The 27,722-nt window shown below is 37.8% G+C and overlaps 1 long non-coding RNA gene across 2 annotated transcripts; it reads left to right on the top strand.

Moving 5' to 3' along the window:
- Positions 1-17,356: 17,356 nt before the first annotated feature.
- On the top strand, positions 17,357-21,627 carry LOC137185321 (uncharacterized). 2 transcript variants are annotated; one of them, XR_010928830.1, is made up of 4 exons: positions 17,357-17,613; positions 17,814-17,882; positions 20,504-21,355; positions 21,497-21,627. It is a non-coding gene; the product is annotated as an uncharacterized lncRNA (long non-coding RNA). The 2 variants fall into 2 exon arrangements; XR_010928829.1 differs by having other exon boundaries at positions 20,504-21,627.
- The last annotated feature ends 6,095 nt before the right edge of the window (positions 21,628-27,722 follow it).

The raw sequence follows: 27,722 nt of genomic DNA, 5'->3' as shown, positions 1-27,722 counted from the left end.
AGCAAGATGTGATAAATAAGTGAACAGAAAAAAGCAAAATATTGTAAGTAGGCAGACTAAATGGTTGAATACACATTATTGCACATAAGAAATATTGATACTGCACAGTTTAATATACACTGATATTGCATGAGAGAGCTGTCAGTTTTAGTGTGTGCGGTCTACTAGGAGCAGTGTTGATTGTAATGTCTGAAGGACCTGCGGTGTAGGGGTAGGACATGTTCTCCATCAGGTATGATAGCTCATCATCGACTAGGCTGTACAGCCAGCCGACAACGTATGTACAGCTTGAAGTTGAGGGTTGCCCGATCATCAAGTCAGGTATCCTCCATATCCATCTCTTTCAATCTTACTGGTACATCTTACTGGTAACATTATGTGGAGTTTAAATGACAGGATCGCTTGAGATGGGTATAAATATTGGTAGGGACAATTTGGCAACACCTTGACATTGATAGGGACATGTCCCTACCATCAATACACAAATCTACACCCATGGCTCAGTAGTCTTTTTTCTCAGACATGTTGTGTTGCTGAATGAAAACAATCACAGGGACATGCCACTCTGTTATCCACGTAAGTGCTTTTACTGTTGATTAAACTTTTAATTAAGTATTTGAAGAAAGCATTTTGAAGGAATTTTATTTATCTATAACCTGGTAAGGATTACGTTAAGTGTAATCAAGCTCGCGGGTGAGATAGTCCTGATAGTAAAGTCTAGAAAGTGCTCTATCTCTTAGCTTCATAAGAGTGTTGTGTGTTGGTAACATCTCCATTCAAAACAGCTTTTCATCTTGGCTGACTCTAGGACAAATTGATTTTTCAAAGCTTCTGAAAAATTTCAAAGAGAACACTGTTGATAAGGTGGGCTGTGAAAGCTTTCAGCATTAACAACTGAATTAAAACTCGAGGGGCTGCAACAACCTGCAATATTCCACCGAGCAACACAGAAGGTCATTTCTGCCGGTGGCCATCAAACTTTACAACTCCTCCCCTCTCTGCATGGGATTACTGTAGGCTGATGCTTTCCACCCTGTGCTCTTCCCCCTTCTCACAATAACTGACAACTGATTCAGATTTGCAATATATAATTATTATTATCATTCTCCTCAGTGTATAATAATACTGTTTCTGTTTTACATTATACAGTGTATAATAATAATAATAATAATGATAATAATAATGATAATAATAATAATTCTATTCTTGTTTTATTTTTTATCATATTTCATTATTTACTATGTATATAATCATTGCACAATGGATAATAACTATTTATTATCTATCTCATTACTCTCATTTTATTTTATACTATGTATATATTTGCTGCACAATGTATAATAACAACCTTTTCTTATTTAACTATTTATGTTATTTTATTCTATGTGATTTGTGCTGTTGTGCCACTTAAATTTCCCTCAGCATTAATTAAGTATTTCTTATTCTTATTCTTATTCAAGGTGAGCGCCACGTGATCAAGGGGTGATGGAGCAAGCACTAGTGCCAGCAAACTAATTTGCGAGTGTGTTTAGTGCCAGCTGAGCGAGCTATTATTACAAAACCGTTTTCAAAATCTGATTAAGTTGGAAGTTGTGTTTGCATGAATTTTCATGAAGAGTATAAATAATCATAATAATAATAATAATCATATTTTGGAGGGAGCTGGCTTTCTACAAAACGTTATTTAGTTTGTTTCTCCCATAATCATCATATTAACTTTTTTTTTTGCATTGATTACATTTCAGTCACAACAATAAGGTGCTGCTTCATCAAAATGAAATTGAGGTGAAAGAGTGTGTGGCAGGTTGAGTAACGATCTTTACCACATTTTCTTTTTGCTACAGAGTAACTTCTCAAGGAAAGTTGCATTATATGCTTCTTCATTGATCACCTTCTGACAGCACCAATAGACAAGCTAGCAAGGCGACCAAAAAGTAGGCTAGTGTACTGATACCTCGGCTGTCTCTGCATGTGATCCTTGCCTTGCTGGTTGTAGTGGTCCCTCAAGAGTCTGTTTGGGAACATGAAGTTTGGTGGTTGGGAGTTCTCAGGACCTTGATGCCAGAGTTACTGAAGAGAGATTCAACATTCAGGCCATAATGCAAGAGTTCACGTTTTGTATCTCTGGCACTTTGCTCAAAACCTGTTAATGGTGTAGCAAAGACTTGGTTAATTAAAGTTTAGGGTAACTTTGCAGCAAATTTCTGGATAAAGCAATCAAGGCATGGGGTCATTGAATTCTTGTGGACTGTGTACATTTTTGAGTATTTTGGAGACTACGCAGAAGGGAGTCGGGTTTAGAAACTGGAAGGAGACTTTTGGAAATCTAGTTCCTGTCAGCTACAGAGAGAGAGAGAGAGAGAGAGATAGAGAGAGAGAGAGAGAGAGAGAGAGAGGGAGAGAGAGAGAGAGAGAGGCAGCTTGTTTTACCTGATTAGTGATTTTACTTTATTTCCTGAAGATTGAGGATGGTTACTGCAGGAAATGAGAAAACTCACTCTATGCTTTATATACAATAATAAGTAGTGGATAATTCCACCATGAAGCAAAATAAATGTAAAAAGTGTTTTCAACACAGAGCCTTGGACCAACTCCAACCTCATCAGAGGGACAAATTTATTTCAGAGTCAGAAATGCATTGGCTTTAATTTCACGCTGCATGCATTTCGATACCAGCAAGAGGTGGAAAAAGAGAGACAAAGAGGAAGAGTCAGAAAATATGAAGTTTAATTTTCTGCCAAAAGTCACCATACCAAAGAGAATTAAAGTTGATACACTTACAAACAAAGGAGGAAGAGAAGGAAAACAAGATATGAGGACAGGGGGAATGGTTTATATCAAGGTTAGGTAAATTCAGGGACGGTAATTGGAATTTTGTTTTGGAATAATTTAATTCATACAGCGTTTGATGTTTGTCTTTAGCAACCAATTGTCATGAAATTCCTTCATTTTATTTCTGGGAGAAGATTCAAAGAAAGGTTATGAACACAGTGAAATAGCTTTTGTTGGTGCTGGTGATAATGTTGTGAAGGCTCCTTGTGTTACAGAACTTTAAAAATAGTGGTCAATGAAATGAGAGAAATAAACAGACCAACACCTGAGAATATACTTGTGATTGAACCAACAACTTTTTCATATTGAACATTAGACCTTATTCACACGGATCAGAATAATCCATGCCACTTATTACTGTGAGGTTACACTTTACATATTGTCCGGTTTACTGTAGCTCTGATGAGGTGAAAATCCTCAGCTTTTTTCTAGTGCCTTACATTTGGCCCCTGTCAGCATGATGCCACTTTTCAGTTCACACCCTGCATCCCTGGACCAGGCTGCCGGGTGTGTTAGAGGACTGCAGAGTGACTGCACAAGATATTGTGTTGTGTTATGGATTTACATAATGATACATTGGCTGCTGAAAGACAGTTTGAGGATGAAGCTAATGCAAGACTTAAAGTGACATAGGAGTCTGATTTTCTGACTCATAATTATGAGTCAGGATGATGATTATGATGACTAAACAGTGGATAACTTTTAATTGCTTACCAATACCAAAACCAAAGGTCTATATTTACGGTCCAATTTGCACATGTTTACAAATGCTGTAATTTACATTCAAAACCTAACACAACAGAAAGAGCTGTGAACTGTAAATGAGACTATAATTTGTTACCTCTACACCTAAAATCTAAAAAGAAATTAGAAAAATAAGCCACTAATTGGGCAATGCAACACTGACAGCCTCAATTAATTCCCGGATGACCTCTATGAAAGACTTGTGCCAGGTGAGGAAAGGGGGCAAGAGAGGACATAAGGACATAAGAAAGACATAAGGTGTGGATGTGAACTCATGTCCAAATGCAGAAGTCAGGATTGACTAGCACTGCAATATGTCTGTATCTGTTGCTATCTTACAAATGTATGTATGGTGAATATATACACGTTTGTTGTCAGTGTTATGGTGCTAGATAGAGTTGATCCTGAGGTGTCTACAAAGTGTTTTGGCCTCATTAGTTCATTTTAGATGTGAAATTAACTGTTGGGCTGAGCTGTGTGTTGGTAAAGAGAACTGTCTGAAGAGGTTTGAAAGAGTGAGCTCAGTATACCGAAATGCATGTAACTAATTGTAAAGATTTTTAGCCGGGTTAGCAATGTGGCTCTAGGTGTGGCAATATCAGTCTGGTGGTCAGTTGGTTGTTCTACCACAAATCTGGTACAGATATCCATGGAGCCCAAGGGATGAAGCCTAATGACCACGGTGATCCCCCGAGTTTCACATGTGTGTTTTTTTAGTGAAATACCTCGACATCTGTTGCAGAGATTGCCATGACATACAGTACAGACCGTTTGTTCCCCACAGGATGATTGTAATTTTTATGACTTGGTAACTTTGGCGATCCTCTGACTTTGTTTTTTTGACCAAATACCTGCAAAACTAATGACATTTCCAACAGCCTCAGCTATATTTTGTGTTTAGGGTTCATTAATGAATGTTAGCATGCTAATACACCACAGTTAGATACTGAACTTGATAAAAATTAAAAACAAGTATTAGAAACTAGCAAAGTTGATAATCCTGGGAGTGAAGATAAAGGCTGAATCCAAACCTCCAGATTTTTTGGACTGAGCCCATACAGACTTTTGTCATATGTACCATGACGTGTTCAACATCATTATTATTATTTTCTCTTACATTATCATTTGGATTCAGCCAAATTGTCAGATTTGACTATCATAAAACCTTCTATAATGCACAAAGCAGAGTCCATGAGGCTACAGGTTGGAATGACATCCACATTGTAATTTACAGTTTTATCTGTTGTCACCACTACTACTGTGTCTTCATAATGGTCACAGCATTTTCATGTCATAAAATGCATTGTGTTGATAGAGCCAGCTATCTGTTTTTACTTTGGTGGTGAAAGTTGACTGAATTTGAATGAATAAGTTTCTCTTTTGACAGCAGCTTTGTGTTCCTGCAACAGCTCGTTTATCATGTGGGCTGGGGCTGTTGATACATTATGTCATCATTTACCACCTCAGCTCACCCACAGTTGACACAAACATAGAGGTATAGAGCTTGTCTGACAAGTATTAGGATGGATGAGGGAGAAGATGGCATGTACTGTATATGTGGTTTGTGTGTGTGTGCTGGGTGACAATGGCTCCACATGGCCCAGGGACTACAGATGGAAATGGGCTTTCAACTATATCTGGTACGATAAATGTATTGTGCATTGTCCCTGTTAAATGAACAATCAAATAAAGCAGTATGCTCTTCCAGCTTTGACTTTGGCTTTTAAGGAAAGAAGCCTTTATGATATGTATTGCTATTTTTGGTGATTATGGTTATTTTTAGTGTCACTAAAATAGGAACCATCAGTGAGTAAATCCCCACTAACTGAACATTTAATGATGATTAAATAAATCTAACAGCTGTCTTTCTAAATTAGTTCCTCAAAAATAGTCACTAATTCAGCCATTGTCAAATTATGTGTAGAAAGCGAGTGAAGTGAAAACTACTGAATATATCCTCAATCCATCTATTCTTTCTCTCACAACTTCCCTAAAATCCATACGTAGCCATTGGACAGCCCTTGCTAATTTGTCAGGAAAAAAACAAGATCCCAACACCCCTCACCTCTCCACCAGCTTTTCAAGCCACCAACAGTATTCAAACTGGCTAATTTACAAACTAAAATCCCCCCTAAAATAGCCAAAAAAATCTACACCAGTACTCTCTCTGGCTCTGTCACAGTTCTCTTTGCTTCAGTCTGCATGCAGCAGCCTCCTGCCTGCTTTACTGTACCTGCCAAGAGCTGCTTCTATTTATGGAGCTGTGAAACTGCTACAGGGACCTTATGATACAACATACATGACAAGACAACATAGGATATCATACAACAGCGCTGTTTTTGCAGTGTGTGATTATTGCACTGATGAGACTGTAATTAGGCACAGAAATGGAAAATCCTGAAAAGAATGAGTTTCATAAAATTATGATTTATTGCAGGTTTGTTTGATCAAATTATTTTCCTGGAATTTCATGTATAACAAAATTACCTATTGTCACCTCCCTTGCTGTGGAGTGTGCATTAGCATGCTGTATATAATTACTGAACTGTAACAATGAGTTCATGTTCTTATCTGACAAGATGATTGTGTATTCCGCAGATCAACAATTGACCCCGTCCGTTGTTATCTGAGTCTAGGCAGAGCCAATAAGCTTTGGAAAGCTTTAAAGATGAGGATGCACAGGAAGCTTGTCCCATGGCAATGGCTGAGTCACTGCTCTGCTGCCTGTGTTCACACTGAGAGCAAGGAAGCTTGACCATGTGAGGATGTTCAGTGTACTTATTTATTAGCTATTAAGCACACTCTAGCGGTGGCAATGTTGGTCTGTGCACCACTCGAGATTCCAGACTGAAAAATCTCAACAAAAACTGGATCGGATTCAAAAATAGCTTAAAATAAAAGTTTGAGTCAACGATAATGCCAGGATATTTGTATTACAGCCCTTTCCCCCTAGATGAGAATGTCAACATTAAGTGGGTGTCAGATAGAATCAAACTTTTGCCATCATTTAAAGTATTAACATTGATTTTTGGCCAATTTGGGGCAGCTAAAATTTGACATATAATCACATTATAAAGTCAATATGGCTAATGTGTTAGCAAACAAATGCCTATACATCCAGCAGATATTGGGCAACATTTGTGTTCATGTTCCTGGCCACCTGACTAACGCAAATCCAATATTCACTCTCCTGAAAGCTCTGTTTTTGTCTTCACTAACTCCTGAGGGAATATCTGGCTCTTTAGTGGGTTAAAGGCTCTACTGTGTTCACTAGCTAGTTGCTATCTCTGTCTGTCTGCTGCTTGGTTTCTGGGCAGGTAGCATATAGTGAGTTTATCTGAACCAAGTGGTAGCTCCCGGCCTGAAAAGTGAAGCCAATGCGGAAGTGCCTTAAACCTGCATTCTCTCTAATGGCCAGTAGGGGGCAACTCCATTGGCTGCAAAAAGAAGTCCAATTATATGGAAGTCTATGAGAAAATGACCCTTCTTCTCACTTGATTTATTACCTCAGTAAATACTTTTCTAATGAGTTTATGATCTCAATCACTAGTTTCAAGTCTTCTTCAATAGAGCATGATGTTCATTTTGTAAATTATGGTCCCATTTAGAGTAAAATAGATGATAAAGCACCGTATACTTTAGGGCATGGCTATATTGTGATTGACAAGTCGCTATCACGGTGACAACGTTGATTATGTAACATAACCATGGCGTAACCCCAGAGTATAGGTGTAGCTGCTGCTATTTCACAGTGTGTTTCCAGTTCATGAGAGTTAATTGTAACATTTTAGTCACCTAAAAAAGTCTTGTTCAGTGTTTGGCTGTTTTTTCTGGTGAGTACATTTTGTTTTAATGGTTTTAGGCCTGTTTGCTAGCGGAAATTAGCGTTAGCATTAGCATTATCACTGTTAACCATAGATTGTAAATGTACCATGCTAACCAAACTACCAGCTAGCACTATGGTCAGCTCAACCCCCTCGTCCAAATATGGTCACTTCTGGCTCCAAAAATCAAACATGATGACAGTCAAATCCAAGATGGCTAAACTTGAGGCTTCAGAACCACAGTTTGCAAACCAATGGGTGATGTCACAGTGACTACGTCCATAATTTTTACAGTCTATGATCTGAACTAGCAACAACACTGATGAGAATGGTGAGAGTTAAACAAAGAAGCAAAGTTCCAAGCAATAAGAAGAAGAGCTGAGAGAGGCTAAAATGCTGAGGGGAGCTGCATAGTCAGGTGATACACCTGTGTGGGTTCATCACTATGAGCAACATATTTCACATTACAACAGCCATTTGAAACATTGTTCATATAAAAATGTTGATTAGTGCAACTTTAAAGTGAGACACAGTGGATGACGACATGATCTTCTCTCAGCTGTAAGCTGTAAGCACCCTGGTATGGAACAGTGTCTATAAGCTAAGTAATTAAAAGGCCTAACCTTGTGTTGTGCCCACACTGCTCTTCACCATACTGGATACTCTTATTTACTTTAACATGCTGCATTCTGCAGATAAATATGAAGTCATGTCAGTCAGATTCCAGTGCAGCAAAAATAAAGTTAAAGTTGGAAAGTTTAGAGATGAGAACGTTTCACTGGATCAAAAGCTATGATGACATTTGATTTACTTTTAAGCACTTTCTAGCTAGCCTCATCAGAAATGATGCAATGATATGAAAGGCAATATCAAAGCAGCAAAGAGACATGATTAGCCTGTTAACTTTCCAGCTACATTTCACTCTATAGACACCATCTTGGCCCTTAGCACTGACCACAGTCAGCCGGAACTGAGTAAACCCGTCACAGTGTGAATTCAGCTTATACTGTAGTACAAGTAAATAAACTGCCGACACACATACACTCTTGGGTATTCATCCTGAGGCATAAAAGGAGGAAATTGTAGCCATCAAAACATAATGTGCATTCACCACATGCTCATTTTAAAATGTAATATGTGCTACAAACTGAGTGATGACACAGAGAGTGATGGATGACTTTATAAACCTGGCTGAACTGAAACGCTCTCCCCTGTTAATGCCTGATCTTTCATCTATTGAATGTCTTGCTCTAAAATGTAAACCTCCATACTCCATGACTGTGTGTCTCATTTACCATAACTCTCCTAATAGGCGTGCCAGAATCAACAATCCCCCATACCTCATCTCACCTTTGACAGCCAGGACATCCTCCTTTCCTCCACAGTCACTAATCTGGGTGTTAGGTTTGACCCTCAGCTGACTTTTGATGACCATATGCAAAACCTCTTCCTACCATCTCAAAAATATCTCTAAACTCCACGCCTCTCTAACCCTGTTAGATGCAGAGAAACTTGTCTATGCCTTTATCTCCTCAAGACTGGACCACTGCAATGCACTCTTCACAGGGATCCCTGGCAGGAGCATCAAGAAGCTCCAGTACATTCAGAACAACACTGCAGAGATCCCAATGAGAGTGCAAAAACACAAACATATAACACCAATTATGTTTTCATTGCACTGGCTCCCTGTCTCCCTCAGCATTGACTACAGAGTCTTGCTATTCACATACAAATCCATCAATGCACATGTGCCTCCCTACCTACAAGGACTGATCTCCACCTGCACTCTCGGATCTGCCAACAGCTTGCTCCTCTGGGTCCCCAGTACTAAGCTCTGCACCATAGGGGGTCGAGCCTTCTGCTCTGCTGCACTACGCTTGTGGAACAGCCTTCCTAACCATCTGAGGGCAAAACAGGCATAGTCTCTTTAAAAAACAAAAAAAAACAAAACCTTTCTATTCAGGAAGGCTTTTTCATCTTAACTCTTATTACTATTTTCTTTATGTTGTGTATTTTATGTTATTAATACTGTAGCTGTGTCATTATGAATGAACAGTGCGGTACAAATTAAATGTATTATTATTTATTAAACTGAGTCCAGCGTGAGGAAACCTGTTCTACATGCACAAGTGAGAAAGCAATTACAGCAGAGATCATTCTTGTACACACAAATGTCAAACCACTTGTCTCTGTCTTTGTCATCCAGCCTGTTCTGTCTGCTTGTGTCTCCATCTCTACCTGAGCTACCTGAGCTGTACTGTATGTATCTGACATGATCATTCTGCAACTTTGAAATGAGATACATCTTTGTATGACAAGGACACCCAGGCATTGACTGTATTTTAGGTATTTCAAATCAATAAACCAAATTAGTATTGGAAGCCATTATTGTTTGAAGCATTTTAACTTTCAAGATGTTCAGTGATTCTTGTGGTCGGAGGAGGTTGTATCACTAACAGACAAACAGTGCTTTTACTCACCATGATTTAGATTTTCCAGGAAAATGACACAGAGCAGGCCAAGTGTGGCCAGAGACAGAATCAAAGAAAGTAGTTGTTCTAAACTGAAAAGGTAATCAAGGGATTACACCACCTCATGTCAGTGCACAGTGTCATTTTGAACAGGCCAGACTGTTTTCATTCTGATTGCACAAAAGACTGAAATAAACCATCACTTACTCTGATGGTAATTATTTAGCAGCTTGTTCTTCTTAGAGATTCAGAAATTGAATTCACTTAGAGAGAAACTGATGGATGGCATCTTCCTTCCAAATGCTAACTGGCAAAAATCAAGGAAGACTTTTAAAGGTCCAAAAATGTTGTATATAATCTTGAGTGTCGACAAATTCTTGTTTCTTACAAATTATTTAATCTCATGAAATCAATCAGGGGGAAAATGTGCAAAAATGCACTGCTGAACCTTGTAGCTAGATGTGTAAAGTTGCAGATTTAATATAACAGGACTGGGTTTTGTCAGTAAATGGTTTTACTATTAGTGGAATTAGATATGAATTCGTATGTACCCCCATTACTACAACAAAGTCACAGTACAGCATTTTGAAGTGTAGTTGCAAAATTTAAAGGACAAAGACTTGAGACATTTTCAGACAGTGTGATGCAGGAGACCTCTGATTTATCAACAACAATTCATTTAACTCGCATATAGCAACACGCACTGTGTGTGTGTGTGTGTGTGTGTGTGTGTGTATGTGTGTGTGTGTTACTAATGTTACCACACTCTAATGGTCATGTCTTGCATTGGAAAAGTAACTCACCAGATCAGTACATTTTAATAGTGTGTTTACTTTCCTTGATATTATACTTTTTTTCTGGGTTTTTTTTTGTTTTTTTTAATTCTTACACCAGTTACACCATATTTACATTTGCTCTGCTACTCAGTACATTCTGAAGGGATTATTGAATTTTCTGAAAAGTCTATGAAGAAATGAACTGGAAATATCTTTCTACAAACAGAAAGGAAAGGGAAGCTGGTGCTTTTCAGCTGTATACCTCTATTATCTCTCCTGTACACTTCCCCCCTCCCCACTATGTTTGTTCCTCCCCCACTTTTTCTTCCTCACCGAGTAGAAAGGATTCTGCAGCACCAATACAGCATCAGCATGATGCCCACACCTTCACACACCCTAAATGCCATACTCCTTGCTGTTGTGACAGCTGAGAGGTGTTCATTCGAACAGCAGCTCCAACAGAAGCACCAGGATTCAGGATGGCTATAACCACACACACACACACACACACACACACACACCAAAGTGCACATACAGTGTTGTATGATCCTATGTAGGCCTACATAGACAGAGAGGCACATAAAATACATACACTCACACTACTACAAAGACATAAAGATGCACATGCACACTCTGCAGTGGACTGGGTTGCTATAGTAACATCAGTAGAGAGATACATAGAGCATCTTGTTTGGTCACTGAACCTTTCGAAATGATCATCACCTAAAGCACTTTTCTGATGACAGTGCAGACTTAAGATATGGACTTTATGGCATCCTCTCCTGCGTCTACAGTATAACAAGATAGATTTATAGATATTGCTGCTTCTGTGTGTGAGCATGCTCATACATGCAATCGATGCGCTGGTCTAAATTCAGTTAAATTAGTTTTAATTAGACATACATGTCTCTCACCTCTTCCACTGATATTTTTAAATGTGTTTAAAGAAGTCTATTTTTGAATCTAATTTTTGTAATCAACAGTTGATGAGCTCTGCTGAAGTGCAACATTTAAAGAAAATTGCAATTTTTGACAATGTGGGTGTTATTATATATATATATATATATATATATTTGATATCATACTTGCCGTTGTCATTGTAGATTGTATTTATGAATGTTCCATTATAAACAGCCTTAAAATAGTCCAATATGTCCAAAATTTGCAGCTTTAAACTGTCAAACCATAACCCAGCATGCAAAAGTGTTTATGTGGATGTCTAAGTGGCACTATTTCAATGTTTAACTGGATTTCATGTTTACAGGGGATGTGGGATGTGACCTTGCTATAGTGCAAATGAGAAGCCATGTAGATGGTCTTCATGAAGCACAGAAAAGAAGAGAATGGCCTCTATCTTTATAATAATGCGGGTCAGTGCAATGTTTGCTGACCTGCTAAAGTATTTTGGTGAATTTCAATAGACTTCTAGTACTGTGTGACCACTAGAGCCTTCACCAAAAGTAGAGATCATGAGGTCGCAAGTGAAACCTGGCTGGCATGACAGAAAAGACAGCGCATGTGCTGTCCGTGTTCCCCGATGCAGATACACACTCACTCATGTCCCAGTTCCTGGAGAGCAATTCATCTCCAATATCATCAACATAAGAGATAAATAGAAATGTTTTCATTGATCTTTGCGGTATCTAAACCAGTGACCGTATATTCCCATCCATCCATTCCAGCTGTCAGTGGATTCAAACTCAACCTTCTTGTTGTGATGAGAGACCTAACCATTACTGCCCCTTCACAAAATGAAAACTAACTGAGGCTTAAAGCTCAATGATTAAGAAGCATTACAGCAAGAGAGAAATTAGGGATTAAAAACATTTGAAGAACATTAAAAAAGCATTGCAACAGCAGTTACAACTAAGTCAGCCTTCGTCAAAACAATTTTTACACTAGGTCCTACAACTAAAACTATCTTTACAGCATAAAATGTAAATACACCAAAAACAAAGAACAGGGAAATACAACAGCTGTAGTGTTGAAAACAATAAAGAGAAGAAAAGTTATTATTGAGTTAGGTTTCAAGCCAGGCCAGTACTTCACTGCATAAAACCTTTTTCTTTCCATTTTGTGTTCAGTGTTGGTAAAACCAAGCTGAATATATTCTGTGTCACTTTGGTCAGCCTGTTGTGGAGAAAACTTCTTCTCCATCTCTGGAAAGACCACTACAGTCAACGGTCATGCAAGGTGAGGGTCACATGACCCATAAAAGTCGATATCAATAGGTTACTGGTACTGAAAACTTGCATGGGGTATTGCTGCTAACTAGCTGACTAACTAGCTGACTAACTCACTAGCTAACTTGTTAGGTATTGGGAAATATTACTTCAAAATGAAAGTGTTGTTCTGGAAACTAGCTACATTTCAAAGTAATTTTATTTTGATGACAAAGTTGATCCAAATGCTTGCAAACCACTCAGAATGAGCCCACGATCAACTTTTGGCTCCACTTTCTTGGAGGTGAAATCAAAGGTAGGAACACCAGAAATTCCAATTTCCAATTGTGTTGCTGTGGTATGTTATGTTTTGTTTTGTTTTTTTGTTTTATTTGTTTTGTTTTGTCTTCCTGTCTTGTTTTGCTTTGTCGTTAAGATTGTGGGTGTTTGTTTTGTTGATGTGGGAAGTATATATTGTATATATACTGAATAAAGAAATTCCAATTTCATTGCATAGAAAACAATTGTGCATGCACAACTATGGTTGCAAGATCAAATGGACAATGAACTGGTAGATAATAATTTTAAAGTTTGCATTTGTTTTCTCTTCAACAGGTAGAAAGGTGGATCAGATTGTTCACAATTTCTCCAACAATCCTGCTCTTTGCCCTGCAGGACATCACATATATTTAAAATGTAGAACCTTTTTATATCTTTGTTAAGTCCATGTATCATTTAACACATTACATTTGCAACTGAACAAACGGCAATGAGGCTGCCTTCATGACAGTAATATTCTAGTGATGTTGCTGCACCCATATAAAAAAAAAATAAGACCGGGGTTACAAAATGATGGAAATTTTCCCTAAGTCTACCATTCTGACAGGGGAAATGCTAAGGAAGTCTCAAAGCACTTGAAACACAAATTGTGCATAAGGCAGTACAGCTCAATATTAAGAGGGTGTTTCTGTGACACTGTGCACTCAGGGTATAGCTAGAGGGTCTATATGAATACAGGCTGTGCGGGTGGTGATGCACTGTGGTCGATAGGATTCACACCGGGCCTTCAATATCACAACATCACACCGTCTCTTCAGCTCAAAGCTCCATTTTAACAGAGGTAATCATTTATCCTCTGTGGATCCACTGAAAATGATACACACACACACACACACACACACACACACACACATTTTAGTCAATTCTCGTTCCCTCTGCTGACACCATCATAGATAGAGTGATGAAATGATTTTCTCCTCCAGTGCTTTTCAATTCACATTAGGGGGAATATTGTGCACCCCTTTTAAAACGACTGCAGGTAAATCAAAGTATATTGGGTCCACTGAAAGCCAACCCTTGTCTCTTTATCAGTGTGATCTAGAGAGAGCCATATATGTAATTGCATATCTACCTTTTTTAAAGGGGAGAGTAATTCTTAATAATATAGTGTACAATGGGATTTTCATGTGAAGCTTAAATTATAATCATTTTCCAAGCTATACCTATCTTTCTATTGATTCTACAGCAGGGATTATTTTAGAATATCACTGTGGCTGAGAGTCACACTGCATTTGCCACATACAGTATAAACTATACAGCACCCCCGCAATATGAAGTCTTGGATGGTGGATGATGGTACAAAGAAAGAAGTAGAGCTGGTCTGCAGCCAGTCATGCTGATTTTCTTTTCTCTCTTCAAACTTTGCTCAGACCTGGAATTGGTACAACTTTGTTAGTAACAACTTACATAAAGCCCAACAAGCCACACACACACACACACGTATCCGCAAACTCAAAGAAAACAGATTTCTGTTAAAACTGGCTGCAGAAAAGCTGATGAACAAACAGCTCTCTGAACAAGAACAAAGCACTACAAAGCAAATCAACACTCGATGCCAGCGTAATGACATCAGGGAATTAAATCACTTTAGAGAACTGCAGTCAGGTATTACTGCTCCACACTAACTCCAAAAAAACATACCAGCAAACTGAAATTCAAATTGACGGCGTGGACTAATTTTTTTTTTCTCTTTCTTTTTCCACCTGGCAAAAAAGTACTGGGAGTAAGTACTATTTAAGTCTACTCTCTGTAGGAGTTCTCCCACAGAGAGTAGACTTAAATAGTCTCCTACAGTGAGGAGAAAATAGTCTTTTCTACTGTTTAAACGATGACAAATTGTATTCAAACAGTGTCTTGGGGGAGGAGGTAACATTTGTCATGACACAGTAAAAAGTCACATTACACAACCAATGCAAACTGTTTTCATCTGAAATATTTCCAAACACTGCAGGTAGCAGCTGTGGACATCAACAGATGTCTCAACTTAATGTTGGTGCTGTATTTCAACAGGTTTTCTACTATTAATTAGTAATTACTAGTAATTACTATTACTGCAACATCTGTTAAATGCTTACATGGCATTACAGAATATTCTATAAATTAACTTCATTAATTAACAATTGTGGTTGATTTTACACATTTAAAACAGTTGTATAATGTCTCTGTGGCACTTGGCCAAATCTGAGAAAATAACCCTGATGATGTCATAGTGATGTAATTACGGTTACCTCATCTTGGGCTTGGAGACTACAGATTTATACCAGAAGGCCTGCGTTACACACTGGGACTGTGGAGTATCAGACAGAGGGGGTCTAATGAAATATGCTATTGAATTGCATTATGGGAAATCCAGCGTTTTGGGGCTTTTTGGCTCGTACTAAGGACTAAATGAATTTAGACAATTCATTAAAAAAAATCTGTCTCTGCAAGTTTCCCGACTTTGTGGAAATGCCATACAAAATCCTGTAGCATAACACATTTGATATAATTCAATCTAATTAATTTGTCACATAAAAATTGTTGATCAAATATTGGACTCCAAAGTTGAAGAACTCTTCAAGTTCTTTGTAGAATCTTGTCCTTTTCAAGCCATCTGCTGCAGTTTGGTTTACAGTTGGACTAAACGCCCACTAGCCTCAAGACTTGTTGATTTTATTCCTCCTCTGAAGCGTTTGCCATTTCATTCACCTTTGTTGGAAGGTAAAGTAGTGACAGGGTTCTTGTACACAGTTCAGCATTTGAAAAGGAAGAGGATGTACTGGCTGCTGCAGCACTGATTCACACCAGGCACACACGATAGATACATGACAGTCAGCGATTACCACCGGAGGAGAGTCATGCTTCCAAACCAAGAAACCTAAATATGAAAATCCTGTTAATAATATATTAATAACTTCAGTCAGTTTCACCCCAAACCCTAACATGCCCAGCCATTCTCTCTCAGTCTCTCTCTCTCTGCTTGCCCTTTCTCCCTTTTACTCTAAATTGTGAGCCTTTACCATGCCGGCTGTTGACAATCCTTGAGCAGCTTACAAAATGGAAGATAGAATTTTCAGTTAATGCGATTGAATCATACTGGATCGATTATTTGGATTGATTTATCTGTCATAACATAAGACAGTTCCAAATATTCCCTCCCCCTCAGCCTCCCTTTCACACACACACACAAACACACACACAGAGGGGGAATGATGGGAGTTGTGGGCTCACTGTAATTACCCACAGTTCTCCACGGGACATCTGTTTGTCTGATAAGACTTGGGTTCATCTATCTCTCTTAAAAATCTGTTGGCTCTGAGAAATTGTCGTGGACCCCTGGCATGAAATGACCTGGTGCGGTCTGGGGGGTAACATCTATGTGTGTGTGGGTGGGTGTGTGTGTTTGTGTATGTGGACAGGCTTTGCAGTTTTTACAGTTCCCAGAGACAGACAACCCCGAATCACACTGAGCATCATGACACCTCTTTGTCTTTCACTGTACCATCCATCTATTCATATATATACTGTTGATCTGTGCCTAGACAGGCTTTTAGAAATGTTGAGGTTACATGCAAATCTCCCCGGTGCTATGCCAAATTATTCATAATTCACCAGTTATATTTTCTCTCAGTTTTTGTCTTCTTAACACCAAATCCTTAAATTACATTTTATATAAGTTTAAATTTGTCTAAAACAATTATTTTTATATTATATTATATAAATATTATATTTTTTTGACCTTCACTCTAGAAAAATATAAAAAATCAGTCCTCAAACTCAATGAAGTGTAATTTGCATGTAATTGTGTATAAAATCGTCTCCAAATTATTAAAACCCTCAAATTACCAGGAACAATATCGCTTTGAATAATTTATTAATATTGTATAATCACAATTAATCAAGTAACTATGTGTGATGTGAAAGGGGTTGTTCATAGTGACAAACCCACAGAGAATTATCTCCTTATATAAGAGCAGAGCTTTTAGTCCACAAAACTCTGCACTTATAAAACTCTGTTTCCAGCCACAGCAGGCTGTTTTGGTGAAGAGCCTCTCAGCAGCTCTAAAAAATACACTTCAAAAGAACAAAACATTAACATATTAGATGAAAACTTGAAGATAACTTTAATAGGTTATGTGAAATTTAAAATATAGAACATGCTAACAACTCTGCTTCATATAAGAGTTGAGAGGTAATAACCACCACAGCAGGACTGAATGACACTCTGTATCTCTGTTTGTTTTAAATATAGGCACCTAGACGCGCCTCATCACAGGGCTTGTTCAGGGCAAACCCAGCACTGCGGCTGCCTGTCTGACGACCTGCTGTGTGAAGAGATCCACGTGCTTTGGATTCTTAATTTTCCTCAAAGTTATGCAAACATCTTGAGTCTGTATGAATGCATAGACAACAAAGAGCTGTGAGACTTCAGAGAGGCTGCAGACATGCAGTTCATGTCCACAGAACACCACTCATTTAAGAATCTGTAAGTGAAACAAAGCCATTTGGAGGATTTACTCCTTTACTTGTTTAATGAAATATGCTGCAGCATTATGAGCTGCAGCTCTTATTGCGGTGGTTATCAGAATTCATATGGGAATGATGCATTTAGAGAGATTCATCTACATTTAATGACTCATTTTCAAAACAAGCTAATTCATAGCAATACATCTTTTTTACATCCAGGCCAGAGAGCTGTGAGGCAATAAGGCAGGGAGCCAGAGAATAAAGAAAAACACAGCACAGAAAAGACAGGTGAGTTAAGAGAAAGAGAGCTTGCCACCTTCAATTCTCTGCTCAGGGATGAAAAGATCGCTACCCTCCATTTCACAAGTCTGTCCCTGATGAGCTGGTTTAGTCAGTTCTGCTTAGAGGTGGGCCAGCCACAATTACTGGCAATCCACTTAAGTCGTGACAGCTTCCCTAAATGTGATAAATTACAATGGCGGGGCAGAAATAACATTCTAAACTTTTGTTTGATGAATTTGGTCTCTGTTTTGTTCCAAAACTTTGCAAGGTAATGAGCAAAGTCCCTCTCCTCCAGCAGTTTTAATTGGTGTGTTTTGTCTTGATTGGTTTTTCTGAGGCATGTAGGAGACTGTTGGTGTGTCTATCTATCTATCTATCTATCTATCTATCTATCTATCTATCTATCTATCTATCTATCTATCTATCTATCTATCTATCTATCTATCTGACCTAATGTGATGACAACTGAACCATCCACATGCAACTGTGAGATGTAGTTAAAAGATCCAGAAAAAAAGCTGTTAAGTTTTGTCATATTACTGACACTTACTGTCAAATAACAGTAAAAAACCTTTAGTTATTCTACAGAGATTTATTTTAAAAATACAGATATTTACTTTGGACATTGTCTACAGTTTTACAGTCCAACCATTGTAAATTAAAAAGAAAATCTCATTATAAAACATTGCTAGAATGTTAAACAAATGTTTAAATCTGCACAAAAAAAATTACCTAATTTAAATGAAGACTTAATTTCATACAGTAATCTTTGGTAAATTCATAGGATTATCCAGTCCATCCACAAGAACTCCCCATCAAAGTACAGATTTCTGGATGTAAAACACAGAAAAATTATGTAACATTACATTCAAATTACCCTCCTTTGACACCCATTAATGGTATCTTGAGAGCTTTAAGCTTTTATTTTATGTGATTATTCAATCTATTTACAGTAAATCCCTGGTAAATGTTGGTTTTATACTGTACAAAAAATAAGATCATGTGATAATGGTTTACAAAAACATAATTTTAATAATCACTAGGGTTCATAATTTTGTATTTTATGCAGTATTAATGTGTGTGGATATGTGGTATATTTACTCGCCAAATGGAAAATCTACCCGCATTTGGCGCTTGCACAACGAAACATAGTATTCTATCTGATGATTACTTCTTTCTGCTGTGGATTGTGCAGACTAATACATCCATTAATTTTGAACACTGAAATTGTCAAACATTGAGCATCATCAAGGAAAAATGCTATCTTGTTTGCCTGATCTTGAAGGATTGCATTTGTCACACAGTTGATTAAAGAGAAAGAGACCATTCTGCTGCGGTTGAGTTAGATTGACTTTGAACTAGTCAGGGACTGTGAACAGAACAGTGAAGCTCTGTCATGAAAAGCTGTCAATTCATAAGCTGTCTTGTCTGAATCAGAAATGGTCTGGTAATATTAAGCTTGAGAGAAAATCAGCGCAGGTATGGGAAAATTGAATGTTGCAAGGCTCGAAGGGGCCATGGCTGGGGCACCTGAGAAGGGGCCTCGACGGGTGCCCCGAGAGCCTGCAAGGCTCAAAGGGGCCACGGCTGGGGCACCTGCAGGTGGTTGTTGTTGTTGTTGTTGCTGTTGCTTCTTCGGCCGTCTGTAGACTTACATGCAAGTGATTTGACTTTCAAGGGTATTTAGTAGCTGTTGTTAATTGAAACTCACTATAGTCCTCAATGTTAGTAGTCAGTTACACAATAGTGTGTTGAGTAGTATGTCATACATTTTGCAGTTTACAATAAAAATCTGTAAATATGCCACTTGTGAAAATTCTGCTAAAAGCAGTGTAAATTAATAGTAATGTGCATTACTGTTAATTTGCACTTTTCACAAGTGGCATACTTACAGATTTGTACCATAAAGAGCAAAATGTACAACTCAACACACAATTGTGTAACCGTCTACTAACAGTGAGGACTATAGTAAGTTTTAATTAACAACAACTACTGAATACTCTTTAAAGTCAAATCACTTGCATGTAAGTCTACAGTCTATTGGCAGAAACAAATGTTTGTATAATGTTTGTGTGGTACCTGTGTTAGTGAGGAGCTTGGCTGCTAACTGCTTTTAGCAGTATTTTTCTGTAAAAGTAGAGAATAACAGTTTTATGCTGTATTTATAAAAGCACCAACAAACTGAATTTCAGCATGACACTATTGATTTTGCAGTAGATTAATAGCAACCCTGCATTTGCTCAGTAGTACTGGAGGGAAGGACATTGAAAATATCTCAATGACTCCCCCTACTTCGTCCGTCAACTCAGCAGTTGAAATGGGGAGTCAAGGGTAATGCACCGGCCGACGCACGTCCATCAGCAGCCCACGACTCCTATCCACTAACATTTGATTGGTGTCTTTACTATTTTCTTCCTATCAGGATTTTCTAAAAGGTCTGACTTAGAATCTCCCTGTAAGAATCTTAGTTATCAATGGTTTAAGATCTGGGTAGGTTTTGGTCACTTCACAATTAGTTGATCTAGTTTTATATCAAGTGTTTAGGTACTATTTGGATTCCAGTTTTGGATCGATCTTGTAACTGATAGTATTTACTTTTTGTATTTATTTTCTGTTTATTTTTTTAGGACACATCTTCTGTAGTGGACCTCAGGATCATCGGATGTTTCGGCCATTATCACTAGACATCCAAACCCGAGGGAGGCCCTGCCGAGGTTGATGGAGCCCCGGAGTGTGTCCCGTAGCCAATTGATTGGAGTTGTAACTGTAGTTCTTCTGGTAAGTAGGTCCAGGTAAGTATAAGGAGTTGCTAAGATTGGTCGGTATTTAAGTTAGGTATTATGAAGATAGGTATTAGTTGTTGAGGTGCTAATTGTTCCTACAGTAAGTAGCATTGAGGTAAGCATTAGGATAACGGTAAATAGGCTAACTATTATGGTCAATATTGGAGTTAAGTATTTGTACAGCGGTAAGTCTTAGAATAAGGTAAGTAAGGTAGGTATTACTGTAGGTTAAGGTAGGTCCCAGACTAACTTAAATTATTAAGGTAAATATTAGGGTTAAGTATTAAGGTAGGAGGGAGGTGAATGTTAGGTTGCGTTTGGGTACATAGTTAATCAAGCAATTCTGAGGCTAATTGTATAGGGAAATTTTGGGCTGAAGCCCTAGAGCGAGAGTAGGTAGGTCTAAAGGTAAGTTAAAGGTTTCTTAGGTATTTTGGAAGTCTAAGAGATTGGATCCTTCCAGGCTGTGGTTGACCCGTCCTCCAGAGTCTCTTCAGCGTCTATGGTCCATAGGGTTGTCCTAGGTCCCGGTGCATCCGCGGCCTAGCCACCTAAACTGGACTAGGGGATGGAGAATTTGGGGGTTGTGAGAAAATTTGAAGGAGACCGATTGTTTGGGGCGAAAGTTCATATTCATGTGTTTTGTGCACGTCTAGGACTAAATCACTCACTCACCAGAAAGCGGCTATTGTATTGGTAAGTCAGATAAATATTTACATTTTGTATTTAAAAAGTCAATTAAGCATTTCATTGTGAAGTCCTTGTTAACTGGAATAATTAGCAATTAGGACTGTAACACAAATAATTTCATATTTTTTGATAAATCTGTTCCCGCAGGATCAAATTGACTGACATTGCCCTTTATACAGCAATCAGAGGTATGTTTTAAATTTGATTTTCTTTGCATCAGGAGTAGTATATTTGTATTGAATTATTCAAGAATATGTAGACTCAGTGCTTTTTATGTACTGAGCTATTACCAGACTGAATATCTGTCTGTTATCAAGTGGCTCCACATGATCACAGCTGATGGAGGCCACTGTCCAGTGAGAGTTTGATCCTAACTGATGCTACCTGGATGAGATGTCCCAAACTGATTTACTGTACAATAGTTGATGCTTCATACGATGTTCACTGTCTTTGTAGATTAATCACTGCATAAATGCCTATCTATAGATGCCTGTTTTTTGTCTAGCTGTCAACATATCCACATTTCTATTTATTTTTTGAGACATTGAGTGTACAAACCTATTGATGAGGAGGTTAACACAGTGCAACACCTGTTGGTCATTTTTTGTAACTACTTTTGGCACACTTGCTGTTGGTTCTATGCCATTGATCTCTGCAATTATTGAGAGCTCATAGTACCCTATAACCCCACTAGAACACTCTGCTCCCAGAACGCAGGCTTACTGGTGGTTTCTTCAGTCTCCAAAAGTAGAATGGGAGGCAGAGCCTTCAGCTATCAGGCTCTTGCGGAACCATCTTCCAGATTTGGTCTGGGGGGACAGACACCCTCTCTACATTTAAGAGTAGGCTTAAAACTTTCCTTTTGGATAAAGCTTATAATTAGGGCCAACCAAGCTTGTCTTTGACCAGCCCTTAGTTATGCTGCTATAGGCCTTGACTGCCGAGGAACTTCTATTGATGCACTGAGCTCCTCTATCCTCCTCTCCATCTGTATGTATTCATTTACCATTAATGCATATTACTAACTTGACTTCTTCCCCGGAGTTCTTTGTGCTTTCTCATCCGCTGGAAACCCCATGGACCATGCTGACGTGGGGATGTCCTTCTCCTGCGGTTGCTGCTGTTTGTTGTTGCTAGTCATGTATCTATTGTTATTGTTGTTGCTGTTGTTGTTCTGCTTCTCTGTCCCACTGTGTACAGTATTGTAAATAACTTTGCAAATATATTTAACAGCCCAGTTTCTGTAGGAGTGGATGGCATTTTTGTTTAATATCTTTCCTCCTGTTTCTGTTAAGTTAGGAGTTATGTCAGTGATTTGTATTTTTGTGTCTTTATGTTTAAATAGGTAATTTTAGGTTGATTAGCTTTAGTTCCCTTTTGTTTATTGTTTAGCTGTTAACTCATCCCGAAACCACAACTGTGAAATAAACATTTAAAGGCTGCAAAATCCTTAGTTGCTGCTGTTTCTTGGGAGCTGGGGAGAGGGAGTGTCATTTTCATGTTGCGCCAGGGTTTCTCCTAGGCCGGGTCATAACAATGTATTTTTAAATTCTTCTGCTTCTCCCAGTTTAAAGGCACCTAATGATAGACCCACAGAGATGTTTTTGCCTATTTTGCTTGATTAGACCTCTACTTAGGAGTGTGTGGGCCTGTATAGACTGTCTTTGATTGACATCTTCCCTAAAGAAGTAAAACACATTTCCAATCCACTGGAGATAGAAATATGAATGTATATTCAGACTACACAATATATATCTAAAAAACACAGCAGTAGAGTGGACAAAAGAGTCATTAAGTTTCATTCAGTGTATTCTGCTCATTCATCATTAACCACTGTTGGATCACTCATTCAGTATACAGCAGGTTTAAGTGTTTAGTGTGTTCATAATGGAAAAGTGACAAAATTGACTTTTGATTGATTTGTGTGTGCTATTGATGGATAATATTCTCCCACAATGCAATGCACAAAACAAATTGAGGGAGCTACAGTACTCACAGCTGTGGCAGGCTCTGAAGAATGATGGTAGTGTACACAATATATAAAAAATATTCTTCTGAAGAAGAGTGTCAGATGGACATATTGGATAGTTGCTTGTAATTACAGTAAAAACTATTTATATACAGTAAATCTCATACATTAATTAGAAAAGTCTGTAGATATATTGGATAGTTGCTTGTAATTACTTTCAGATAATGTTTATATAAGGTAATGATTATTAAAATTATGTTTTTGTAAGCCATTTTCACATGATCCTATTTTTTTGTACAGTATCAAACCAATATTTTTACCAGGAATTTACTGTAAATAGATGAGATAATCACATTCAATTAAAGCCTAAAGCTCTCAAGATACCATTAATGGGTGTTAAAGGAGGATAATTTGAATATAATTTTACATAATTTTTTGTGTTTTACATTCAGACATTTTGTGCACATTTATACATTTATTTAACATTCTAGCAATATTTTATAATTATTTTGTTTTTATTTTTTATTTAAAGTAAAAAACAGAAAGTTGCCTTAATTTTACATTCAGTAATAGGATGTGTACTATTTGTATTTTTACATAGAATTCACTGTAATTTAACACTCAAGACCATTAAGTAATTGAATAATCTTGTTAAAAAAAACTATAATATTCCATTATATTAATTTACAGATTAGAGCCTTTATTTTATGGTGAATATTTTTAATAAAAATAATTTACTGTGTTTTTATGGCATTTACATTTAATGTAGAAAAAACTGTAAAATAATACAGTAAATTTCTGTGAAATAACTTTTTTTTTACAGTGTAGTTCTGGTTTAGGACTTAGCAGGTTCAGAAAATCCATGTCTACAGTCTGAGTTGTGAGTGTGCTGGACAATTAAGATGTCTGTTGTGTTTGGACATGATGCATCACTCTCACAAGAAATCTCTGAGCTTGCCATTTGTTTTTGTCTGCCAAGTCACTGTCCAGTGCATTCTTAGTTGGCAAGATAACTTCTTGGATCAATCCATCCTTCCTGCTGTGCATTCTTTAGTTTTGGAATCGTATTTCAGCCATTATGTTTAATAAAAAATGTACAAGAAATCATGAGTTTGCCAAATAGAGTACAAGGGTGGGCAGGAAGGAAATGGGGCCCCAAGCGCCTTCAGCAGCCAAATTGCTTCACATTAGCAACTGATTCTTCTTCTGAATTCCTTCATCCACAAACATTTCAGTGATTTCTGTCCCTTGGATGACCTCATAATTTTATCATTTGCAAATAAAGTCTATGAAAAAAGCAATAAGAAAAAAGACAAAACTGCCTAATACAATCATAAATCAAGTCCAAAACACACAACATAATTCCACAGATGTTCAAGTTCTTCTGCAGCCAGCCAGTAGAGGTCAATGGAAGGACCATCATGCCCACAACTTCCTCAGTTGACTTTGAAAGCCCATGTTGGTCTTGGCTCCTCAGGCTTCACAATGTCACGGCAACTCGCCAGCTAAAATGTTCATAACGCGAGTTAGGAGCCAAGAAACACTGGGAAACACCAGAGAAAAGCCTTTGGCTGTAAAGGCCTGGCAAAGTGAAAAGACCTGATGCATCGTTGTTTATGCACAGCAGCAGCAGCAGCAGCAGCAGCAGCAGCAGCAACAGTGGACTCTGATTTCTCTTTCCAAATCCCAAAGACTTCATTAATACAAATATATACTCATTATCAGCAATGAACTTGAAATATAGATGGATCAAAGCATCACGTGCATGTAGTAAATATATTTCTTTGTCTGTTTCTCTTCTTCCTGGGACAATAGATTGGTTCCATTTCATGTTCACATTCATCCATCCATCTGGCACTGCACACGCAATCCCAAATGCTGCTGATCAGATTTTGATGAAAGTAGGGAAATGATGCGTCTCACCATTGCACTCTAATATTTTTAAAATTGGATTAAAGGAATAGTTTAAAATGTAGGGAAAAACACTTATTTCTTTCTTAAAAAGAGTGAGATAATAATATTGATGGCAATCTCATGTCTTAAGTACAGAGCTGGAGATGGGCACGTTTAGCCTAGCTTAGCATAAAGACTGGAAACATGAAACAGTCTGGTTCTGCCAAAATTAAAAAAAAACATGTCTACTAAAAACTCTAAGGGACGGGTTATGCTTGAAAAGAAGTAGTTCATATGGCATGTTGTCTGACCTCGCTGGAAATAAAATGTGTATATATTTGCACCAGGTGGCCACCCTTAAAGGTGCCGGTCATCATATAGAAGAGAAGATGTGATAATGATGCACATTTTCAGAAGGTATTGGAAGGTATAGTATTGCACTCAGTTGTTCACATGAAATGTGACAGAAATAGTGTTAAGAGTGAAAGAAGAAGGCTTGAGAGAGAAGTTAAAATTCTTTTCTCACCTCTGCACGCTTGGCCAATCATGGCATATAGTGAATGTGAATGTTAGATTGGGGTTTGTAAAATTCCAAAAATGGTCAGACACAGCTCCCCCCAATCCAAAATTGGATAGGTGTGGCAGGAGAGGATTTTTGAAGCTATTTGACCACCCAACAAACACTTTTGACTGGAGTATACACCAGCCTTAAAACTGAATGAACATGTTTTGATTTTAGGAGAAGTTACATATTGGAACAATTCTTGACAAACAGTTTATCTATCACCTTCTTGCCAAATACAGTTGATGAGTACGGATTTTGGTTTCTATAAAGGTATGATGGTACTTCATACCTCATTGTGACTACAAAACTTGGTTGCTGTGCACAGTCACTGCTCCTGGCTGTTGTTTCTCAAGAAATACCATGAAACTCCTTCAAAAACCACGAATTGTTTAAACATTTTTCTTGCTGTGCAGGTTAAACAAACACGATACAGCATGTTACAGTTTCTCTCAATTGCTTTGGCACATTTTTCAAAACATTTTTTAAGTCCTCAGCACTGAAGATGCATTTCCCAAAACAGCTCATACCTGCAGCAAAACACTATAGTTAACCTGCAAAAGGCTGTAACCCCTCCCAAACCCTTTAAATCATGTTTCAAAATTAAGTTATTTTGTCAATGAATAGATCAATGGCACAAAATGACATGATTCTTTAAGATTGTGTAAAACCAAGGTGGTCAAAATGTTTAGATGATTTGTCAGAATGACAGTGGACTCTGGAAGTGTGTTCCTCATCTCCTAATTTCCAAAGTCTTCTCTTACATGTTTTCACTGAAACTGAATGCCTATTTTTCTGAAACTAGCTGACTGCTATTGTGTATCAAAGTGAAAACTCTTCAGATGCTGATTTCAACAGTACAAGGTTTCACATTCTACTTAATAAAGCAAAATATCACTTAGATTTGCATATAATACGAGGAAAAACAACTTTATTTTCCTGGAGTGGTACACAGTACAATACAGTAAACAGAAAAAAAAGAAAATTGAAACAAATCATAGGCCTACTATATGAAGTACAGTAACAAAACAAAGTTACAGTGCTGGGAATCACGGGACATCCTGTCAAAAAAACAATCTGTTTTGATCACAAAGACATAAACAACCAATAATTGTTCAAAATGTAGACAGTTGTAGTTAGACACTCGCCTAAATGTGCAAAAACCTTTGCAAATGGTAACAAAGAATGAGAAATGCTCTTTCTGTTGTGCACAAGTAACAAAGTGTTGTGAAGAATTTCTTCAACGGTCATTCGAGACTTGAGCAATTGAGAAAAACTGTAATTGGTGAACTTTAGATGTGTTAATAAACGTCCTGCGTCCAGTCTTTATGCTAAGCTAGGCTAACTACATCCTGACCCCTGCACCGTACATAATACACAGACATGAGATTGTTCAATCTTTTCATCTCACCCTCAGAGAGAAAGCATAATAGTATATTTCCCAAAATGTTGGCCCATTACTTTAAGACAGGATGCTACAATTACAGTTCAAACAAAGTGATATTTTATTACTAATTGACCAAGAGGGGTGTTGTGTCATCTATGGGGTACAAAATGAAAGCCTTTTCTCTGTTTATTTATACATTTATTTCTGTTTCTGTCTGTCTTTCAAGCATGTTCAGTTTGTGACTCACATGAGCGGCTCAAGGCTGTGTCAAGGTTGTTAGCTGCTACTGGCATAACACAACCAAATCTGTACAGTCGAGTGAAATGAGTTGAGTTGCATTGTGGGTAATTGTGGGTAACACAAAGACACACACACACACACACACACACACACACACACACACACACACACACTCACACACACACAATGGCTTTCATTCTTTACCGTCATTCTTTCTTGCACTCTCTGCTGTGTATGCATATCTCCTTTCTGACACACAGAATCACTGACATTTTCACCCTTCTTTCTCCTTCTCTCTCCTTCCACCTTTACCCAGCCTCTC

Source organism: Thunnus thynnus, chromosome 6, assembly GCF_963924715.1.
Source record: "Thunnus thynnus chromosome 6, fThuThy2.1, whole genome shotgun sequence".
In the NCBI taxonomy this organism is placed as follows: domain Eukaryota; kingdom Metazoa; phylum Chordata; class Actinopteri; order Scombriformes; family Scombridae; genus Thunnus; species Thunnus thynnus.
The sequence above is the reverse complement of the archived record's forward strand: the minus strand, read 5'-3'. Positions and strand labels throughout refer to the sequence as shown.